This window comes from Lepidochelys olivacea (genome assembly GCF_965140295.1).
Source record: "Lepidochelys olivacea isolate rLepOli2 genome assembly, chromosome: 9".
Classification (NCBI taxonomy): Eukaryota; Metazoa; Chordata; order Testudines; family Cheloniidae; genus Lepidochelys; species Lepidochelys olivacea.
In genome coordinates this window covers 19,180,193-19,187,689 of record NC_140419.1, presented here as the reverse complement: position 1 = coordinate 19,187,689, position 7,497 = coordinate 19,180,193, and the positions used below count along the sequence as shown (strand labels likewise).

At 36.6% G+C, this 7,497-nt stretch overlaps 1 long non-coding RNA gene across 2 annotated transcripts in view; it reads right to left on the bottom strand.

The window, feature by feature from the left end:
• Window positions 1-6,639: 6,639 nt before the first annotated feature.
• Window positions 6,640-7,497, bottom strand: part of LOC311526031 — a 37,259-nt gene continuing 36,401 nt past the window's right edge. For both annotated transcript variants that reach the window (XR_014712934.1, XR_014712935.1), the window contains exon 5: window positions 6,640-7,272. This is a non-coding gene — a long non-coding RNA (uncharacterized lncRNA). The remainder of the gene's footprint in view (window positions 7,273-7,497) is intronic.

Below are 7,497 nucleotides of genomic sequence, written 5' to 3'. Positions count from 1 at the left end.
CTGCCCCAAGTCCAGGAATGAGATAAGTGAGAATCAAGACCCTCAGTTTTTCTTTTTTGACATGCCAGAAGAGATTTCTAATGCAGAAAATGATTCATTTTTAAATGTTTCAGCAAGTTAAATTTCTAGACTGTAGAGTGAATAGTAGTACAGAGTAAAACAGATATTAAAGAAAAGAAACAACGTTAAAAACAGAAGAGATCTTGAAAAATCTTGTAGACAATTTAGGAACAAAACTTTAGTGAAAAGTCCTTGTGATGAATGTCATGCAAATTGGTGTATTAGAAAAGCTAACCAAATAGAAGCAGCAGGAACACATTTGCTTACTAAATTATGTAGAGAAATCAGCATGATATATAGGTAACCGTAAACACATTTCTTCTCCATTTGGAAGGATATCGAACAACATCGCCTCTATGGTCACCCTCAGAAGTGTGCTCCTGGTGTTTCAATGAGTTTTCTTTCTGACAAAATGAAAGCCTTTTGATCATGTCTTTTAAAGTGTGAAACACTATTAAGGTGTAGCCAGATTTTCCCCTTAAGTTTGCATGTGAATTTTTGAAATTTGGCCCAGGACATATTGAATGGCTGACAGCAACTTCCATATCATGTTTTTCATCTTCCAAAATATATAGTTCTTTAAATTGTCACATCTATCACATTATGGTCAATTGCCAAAATGGTGCATGTTTTGGGCACCTAGATGACTACTAATATCAATCCATTTCAAGTTGCAGTCCAGATACAGAGCATGGCCAGCTGTATCCTACTCCTGATTAATATTTTCTTCATGCATTTTAAAATTATAAATTTCTGACATCTGATGGAGGATAAATTACATGATATTTTGAACTTTGCTATGGCTGTTTATACATTATGTTTCCTCTTAAATGTGACAAAAATCTTTGTTTGTTCAGTTTGCCCCTAAAGGTCAGTTAATAAATATTGCATGATTTTGTCTTCCAAGTCTATCCAGAGAGATTAAATTAGTTATCAATTTGACTGATTTTTAAAATGGATCGTTAGTGTTACTAGAATGTATTGGCTGTTAATCGAAATATAATACTTAGACATTTAAGAATTGAAATTAATTTGTGCTGAATGATCAAGGAAAATAAAAGATTAATATTTTAAAAATCTTCTGATAGAACTGATGCTTCAAATACCCTGTCACTATTTTGATCAAACAACCAACATGATGAATGAATACAAATATATATCAAGCACTTATTTTGCTGGGAAATTACTAGGAACTATATTGTAGGCTTTAAAATCAGTGTAGGACAGTGAAGGAGAATCAAAGGAATGCCTCTTAAGGAAACAAGGTTTGAATCTTAAAAACACATGTCCCACTGTCCCCCATGGAGCTTTCTGTCAGTTGACCAATTTCCTGGTTGACATTTACCCTCTGCTGGTAGCTTTTTCTTTTCTGTTTTAGTTTTATATTCTTTCCAGATATGTTTGAGGACACTATCCCCCTTCATGGGATTACTCTCCTCCGCAAAATTTCCTCTTCGGATTAATGCTCCATTCCTCCTACAAAGGTCCATAATTAATAACATTATAGAGTCATAGAAGACACAAGTGGATATGCCCTTTGAAGATCATCCTCCTGTTATTCATAGACTCATAGATTCCAAGGCCAGAAAGGATGGTTGTGATCATCTAGTCTAATTCAGGCCACAGAATATCCACAAAATAATTCCAAGAATATATCATTAAAAAAAAAAATCCAATCTTGATTTAAAAATTGCCAGTGATGGGGAGTCCACCATGATCCTTGAGACATTGTTCCAGTGGCTAATTACTCTCACTGTTAAAAATTTACTTATTTTCAATCTGAATGTGTCTAGGTGCAACTTTCAACCAGTGGATCATGTTATACCTTTCTCTCCTAGACTGAAGAATTCATTATCAAATATTTTTTCACCATGTAGGTGCTTCTCAATTGTAATCAAGTCACTCCTTAACCTTATCTTTATTAAGCTAAATAGATTGAACTTTTTGAGTCTATCATTATGAGGCAGGGTTTCTATCCTTTAATCATTCTCATGGATCTTCTCAGAACCCTCTCCAATTTAACAACGTTCTCATTGAATTGAGAACTGGACAGAGTATTCCAGCAGTGGGCATACCAGTGTCAAATACAGTGGTAGAATAACCTCTCTATTTTTGTTCTAGATTGCTCTGTTTATGCATCCATGGATAGCATTAAACCATATCGTCTCAGTATCTCACTGGGAGCTCATATTCAGCAGATTACTCACCATGACCTCCAGATCTTTTTCAGATTCACTGCTTCCCAGGATGGAGTCCCCAGTCCTGTAAGTTTGGCCTACACTTCTTGTTCCTAGCTGTTCACATGTACATTTAGCCACATTAAAATGCATATTGTTTACTTCTGCCCAGCTTATTGAGTACTCCAGAACACTCTGAGTCAGTGACCTATGCTTTTCATTATTTATCACTCCCCCAATTTTTGTGTCATCTGCAAAATTTAACAGTGATGATTTTATCTTTTCCTGTATGTCTTTGATAAAAATGTTCAGTAGTTGATTACCTATCCCTGAGGACGACACTAGAACTACATCTACTTGATGAAGAGTCTCCATTTAAAATTATATTTTCAGACTTATCAGTTATCCAGTTTTTAATCCATTCATTGAGTGCTATATTATTTTTATATCATTCTAGTTTTTTAATCAAAAGATCATGTAGTACCAAGTCAAACAACTTACAGAAGTCTAAGTATATTGCTTCAATACCATTACTTTTAGCAGCCAAACTTCTAATCTCATAAAAAATAGATATCACAATATTAGCTTCCTCTGCCCTCCCCGCAAATGTTTTGGAACTTCCTCTATGTTTCAAGACTTATTGAAAATAACATTAATGCTCCAGTATTTTCCTAGCCTGCTCTTTTGAAACTCTTGTATGCAAATTATCTGGATTAGATCAATTAAAAATGTCTAACTTTAGCAGCTGCTCTTTTACATCCTGCTGAGGTACTAATGGAATGGAAAGACTTTATCACTGTCATATAAGAATGACTACATCATCTGTTTTTCCCCCACAAATACAGAACAGAACTATATATTGAACACTTCTGCCTTTTCTGTATTATTATTGATAATGCTCTGATTTCCATCTAGTAATGGACCAAAATCATTGTTAAGTTTTATTTTGTTTCTAATATACTTTTAAAAACTCCTTATTGTCCTTAGCAGTGTTTTCCATAGATTTCTCTTTGTGTCCCTTGGCTTTCCCTATCAATTTTCTAAAATTCTTAGTTTCTCATTTATATTCATTACCATTTCTTGCTGTTGCTTTATTACATGCCCACCCACCCACCTACACAATAGATGCCTTCACTAAACCAGATTGGGGGTTTTTTAGCCAATATGACCTTCTCCCTTGACTGTGGGATCATGGATTTCTGGGCATCATGTAAAGTGTTCTTAAACAATTTCCACTTATCATTCACATTTTTCTAACTATAATTCTTTCTTTCAGCAGATTTGGTTGAAAATTGTTTTCAGCTTTGTGAAACTGGCCCTTTTAAAGCACCAAGTATGCATGTGTGTGTGTGTGTATGTATGTATGGTCTGGACTTTATTCTGTTTGCACATTGCAAATGTGATCAGGAGATGATCATTTGTACCTAAACTACTATTAATTGTTAGTTCTATGATCAGTTCCTCTTTATCTGTCAAGACAATGTGTAATAGAGAATTACCTCTTGTTGGATGCTGCATTTTTATGATGACCGAAGGAAAGAAGTAGGTGTCAAGAATGACTGAGAGATCTAGCACAATTGCTATAAAGATATGCACAGCTTGCTATGGAGGTTTTACAAACTGATCTTTCTTTTCCAAGAGTATAATAAAGCTTTAGGACCAAATGGACACATATTTGAATAGAGAAAAGAAGTGTTCTGCAACATCTTTAGCAATGTCAGACTTACAAATATAAATAAGCACAAACTAAAAGTAAATGATGATGCACAGTTCAGAGCAATAATATTTTATGCTTTGAACTTTGTACTTTCCATTGTCTGAAACTTGAAGAAGTCTATTAGTGCAGTGTCTTAACTAATACCATGTTTCTCCTTGCTAGTTAGCAAATAGTTCTGTACTTGTATTTATAGCAGAATACGAAATTACCAATTTTCTTTTTATCCTTGTTTGTTCACCAGTGTCACTAATGACAGCAGCAGAAGTCCTGGAGTACAGTTTGCAAGTTAAAAGTGATCCACAGAGCAAACCAAAATAATTTTGTTTCTCTTTTAATGCTTCTGACTAATGTATAAACGGTATCTTCAGGTGGAAATGTATTTTATTTTATTTTAAACAGGCTTTATTATTCCTTTAAAAAAATGAGAAAGATCAGATCTTCACTTTCCTCTCTTTCCTGGAAGACATCGTGAAGATCTTGGAAGGAAGTGAGTTGTGATATCATACAAGATGTGACTTGCGCTGTAGTTCTCCCTTCCCCCAACCCTTAGCAAAAAAGGGGTGTGAGCCATAGGCTATGTAACTCATACTCACACCCATAGTGAGGTTCCACTGGGGCAAAGGAGTAAGGGTTTAAAGAACTGGGTCCTATAATTCATGTCTTTTCCCCTACATCTGCTCTGTCTGTGAGATCCTTTTGCCATGCTTATTCACTACAGTGAAAGAAAGAAAGAGATAAAGAGAGAAAGAAAGAAAGATTCTGCTAGTCTAGGGTGACAACATGGAAGTCAATGACATTACTCCAGATTTATTTACAAAATAAAAGTGTTGATCTTGCTCCCATTATGATCACTGGCAAAAATCGCACTGATTCCAGTGGGCTGAAACTAAAAGCCATTTCCTTCTTGGTCCTAACCTCCATGCCCTCCATGGGAAATTCATAGCGCTGGCTATCAAGACACCAGGATGGATTTCTCCTGAGTTGTGACTGTGGGATTTCTTTCTCATTGACAATTTCAGCCTTATCCAGTGATCAATGTAGGGGGCACATGGGCTCAAGTGTGCCACAACATGGAAATGCAGTAATTATGTATGTTAATGAGAACATTACATATGTTCCCAATTTTGGATCCAGGGTCCATCTCTAAATAAATTACACAGCATCCAAGCATACAAGCTGAAAGAAGTACAAAAAGGGTAGGACATGTTAAACCTTTCTGTGTCAGTTTAGTAAATAGTTTCAATTCTGTCACCTTCCAGCTGCATCCACATTTCCCACTGATCACTACCATGAGAGATTGGGAATTGTGTTTGGCTCTGATTTAGGCCCAGAGGGTGCCACAGGGGCCACTGAGCCCCCCTTATTCATGGGAGAAGAGAGTGGTGCACATGGAGGGCCCCTCCAGGCGTGACTCTCAAGGGGGACAATCTTCCTTGATCTAGACCACATGTTGGGGAAGGGGGTGGAAATCAGATTTGCCAGGGGTGAGCAGCCCTGGGATCTTTTTTTTCCTGAGCTTTCTCTTGGTGATTCTGTAGGAAGCAAATGTCAGGGGGAGTTCTTTGTCATATGGCTCCTGGGGTTCATGTACTGCTTGAGAGCAAGGAGAAATGCTGTGGGGGAACAGAGTTAGTGGTGTAATGGGCATATGTGTGGATGATCTGGCCTATTGTGAATCTCTATAGATCTTGCAGAATCTACTGGCTTTCAAATCAGGCTCCGTGGACTTTTCTGGAGTTGGAAAAACATCTCCCTTTCTTCTCTCCACCAAACAGGATGATGTGGATGCATCCAAGCAGCAATTTCCTTCACCAGAATCCCTCCTAAGTGAGTTACTTCAGGAGATGATCTTTTGCTGGAGGATGTTAAGTGGGCTAATAAGAACCACATATTTAGCCTCGTCTTTCAACTTCTACAAAGTCTGGGGCTATCTCACTGGGTTCTGGTGTCTCACTGCTCACATTGCAAGTAATCCCTTTTTTTCAACAACTGCAAAAAAAAATGCTGAACTATAGAGTTTAGTATAGGTCTAAAGTTTACCTCCTGCATATTTATATTGCATCTCTAAATAAACCTTCCTCTGTTGACAAACACCCTTCTTGCATATCAAATATTAATACTTATTTATGCATTCAGATTGTGTACCTAAATAGTTTAGCATTCACATTTATTTAGTATGCACAGGTACACATTTCAACATTCAAGAGACATCTCATCTCCCTTACTGTAAATTCATGTTCAGGCCATCATATTCTTCTGTGCATCTGCAGGTTTATAAAATATTTCATTGCAGAAGGACCACATTTTACCCTCATTTATCCCTGAGCCTCCCCACTGCACTCCTTGGGATAGTATAGGTATAACCAAGGGTCAAATTTGGCCCACAGTATTCATTATCTTAATCCGGATGATCATAAATTAACATGAGTGTCCAATCACAAACATGTCAGTTTATCCTAATGATTGTAATGTTGTGATGCAGGCAGACACAAGGAGAACTGAGAGACATTTGTGGCAACACAGTGATTTATTAATAATGAACTTGAAGAGACAAAGAATAGTAAGCAATACTCTGCATGTGCAGATGTCTTCTGGATTAACTCTTAAAGAACCTGCCCCAACAACAATCATTTAATGAGAGCACAATCTAGTCATTATCATGTTATACTTTTTCCTGCAGGACTTGAACAAGAAAAAAAGCTTAATTATTTTCTTAAGTGCATGTTTTTTTATAAGTATTTAAGGAAATCAAAGGGCTTAAAAATAACTTGACTGTGAGTGACTAAAAGTTCCTCACTTGTGCTCTCCCAACACTTGATTTCCTTGTTAAACATCACTTCAAATACTGGTCTAAAGTCAAAGCTAGATCACTCAGTTCCTTATATGCTACCGACAAACATGAATACAGAACCAAACAGTGAGCAAAATAAATAAATAACCAACCACCAGGTTTGGAAGTTAACCTAACTTTGACCTTAGACAGCATCTTCCCAATTGTTTTTTGTTCCTTGTGCATAACGTGTTTCTTTTTCCTTCTGCAATGGGATAAGTATGTTTTACACATATGGATCTCACAAGTGTGGAAGTTTGTTAAGTGAGATAGTAAGAGCCACACATTCAGCCTCATCTTTCAGCTTCTATGGCGTCTGGGGTTATCTCACTGCATTCTGCTGCCTCATTGATCACATTGCAAATGAATATACTTTCCACTGAAAAAAGTGCGAGAGAAGTGCCAGCTGTGATGACGATTGTTTTCTGTATTCGGAATCATCTTCACGAGCATTTGTTGTCATCCACTATTTATATATCAGTAAGATCCTATTTAGAAAGAGAAAAATCAGGAGGCAGAAAAGGCAAAAATATTCCATGACACAGGGGCAAACTAAGCAACAACAGGACACAAATAACACAGGGCTAAGGGCTCTTATCTACTATGCTTCAATGCAGATGTATTTATTCACTTTAAAAATGGGCCATAAACTAATACAACTGATGGAATTCAAAAATTCCTCTCAGATAAACATTGTATTTGGAAACCATGAA